This window comes from Magallana gigas, chromosome 7, assembly GCF_963853765.1.
Source record: "Magallana gigas chromosome 7, xbMagGiga1.1, whole genome shotgun sequence".
Classification (NCBI taxonomy): domain Eukaryota; kingdom Metazoa; phylum Mollusca; class Bivalvia; order Ostreida; family Ostreidae; genus Magallana; species Magallana gigas.
In genome coordinates, this window is record NC_088859.1 from 34,563,123 (window position 1) to 34,565,363 (window position 2,241).

Genomic DNA, 2,241 nt, shown 5'->3' on the forward strand with positions numbered 1-2,241 from the left:
GTAATGGTACATATTTTTCTATTTCTATACATTTCTCTTGTGGTTTGAAAATCATTTCCAAAATGGATCCACAACAACATTTTTTTTTTCCAAAAGCCCCCTTACGAAATTTGTAACCATGGCTTGAGCAAGGATTTGGACCTGAAGTGAACCGCCCTGATTGCATTGCCAGTTAGGCCGTTGGCGCCATCAATAAATCCGATTTTCCTCTTCATGCATCAAGAAATTAATCGTTCAGTAACATCTCTGCTTCCTACTGGAACACTTTAGTTATCGGCCATTTCTAAATGGTATACTGCGAGTAACCAATTTTACACCAGAGTGCCTGCTAAAATAGTTACACTCTCAGCTACCGCCTTCAAGTTACTGCTATTTTGATCATTTAAATTACTTTCCCGCTAAAACTGCAAGGCAAGTTTTCATACCAGAATATATATATAGACAAATGTATTGTCAAATGAAAAACCCCCAGAGCAAATAAAAGCAGCCAAGTTATTACAACAAGATTTTCTTAAATTGGTTCATGCTTGTGTCTGACATCACTATATTAAACTTGTCCAGGATTTGTTAACACACCTATGATAAAAGTCACATTGGATCAAAAGACAATTTTTTAAACAGTTTATTTGCCGTTCTTAATTGTTGCTGTTGTGTACTTCTCTTTTAAATCCATATTTTCAAACCTCACAATGCGGCGCCCCACTGCCATGTTATAAATCTTTCACTTAATTTTGCAATATGACACAATGAGACAACAAGAAAACACAGCGCAACTTACTGACAACAAAGTTACCGAAAAAAAGACAACAACCATTTTAATAGAATATCTTTTGATGTACATGTACCACTGTAAATGTATTTCAGGTTCTCGGAAAACTATAAAACTAAAATGAAACAAAGTATGAAAATTGTTTCCTAGAACCGTTTAACTTTGCAAATGCAAATTAGACTATATACACTTATAAGAGAAAAATTCTAATAATTCTGAGAAAATACCAAACCTTCCTCTGTTTAGATTATGAATATGACAGCGACTAGGGGCGAAAATCTAATAAAGAACGAACTTGCGCGCCAAAAAAATTAATTACAAATTGAAGTCTTCTATTGCAGACTGCCATATCAGGGGTGTATTGTATAAGGGACAATTTTTTTTATCTTTGAGGAAAAGTCCTTATTTGCATGTGAACTTTCCCGTTGATTATACAAAACATTGATTTTAACACAGATAATGGAGTATTATTAATTCGGAGTAGCATCACAAGGGTTTCTGTGAGAGGGTTCATGCATGGTCACTGCCACAGCTTTCTTCATTAAGACATAACTAGAAGAAATGGAAAAAGCTTGTCTCGGTGAGAATTAGTGTCGCTCTGAAGACGTTTCTTGACAATAAAGAAAAAGGACTGAATGCCTAATTCAAAGAGAATTAGGAAATCGGCTATCTGGAAACATGCAAAATGTGATGCGTATAATTCCAAATACTTTTTCTAACTGACCCTTTTCAAGGAAAGGAACACAATTTATGCATTATTTAAATTAATATTTATCACATCTACTACCTTTACTTACATGAAAATGTTGTTTACGGCTATTTTCTGTTCTGGATTACTTTGGGGCATATGAACAAACATTCAGACCTTTAAAAACAGTTTTTCGTTTTCAAAACACGTTGTTTATAATGTCTTCAGCATCTTGTTTTTAAAGCTATTCTGTTTGAATAGGTTGCTTAGCCTAATCATTGTGTAAGCCATTTTTGTTTAGATGATGTACATGTATATTGCTTAAAAGATATAATTTCTGATCAATCAGACCCGTGAAACCGTGAAGAATTTTGCATTACTCATTAAAACATTTTCAAGGGTAACATACTATTCATCTCCCTTTTTTGGGTCAAAGTATCCACTATATAATATTTACAACGTCCAATAAATTTTCAAACCTGAACTTGTGTTAACAGTATTTGGAAATAATTAGTATTTCACGTCGTAAGTGATATACATATGACCTTTTGTAAAATCAGTTAAAACCTTTGTCGGTCTTTGATAAGACAAATCTATGAAGATTCTCTTTCAATCCATCGGAGAATATTTGGCTTACTCTAAGCCGAATTCTTATCTTGTTTGACCAAACGAAGTAGGAACAGCAAAGTTTCTCCCAGAAATAAGACTTAATTGACAAAGTGACGAAAAGCATCCCTCTCCTTGTGTGAAATGCCAAGATAAAATGCCAGAAAACAAAAATCAA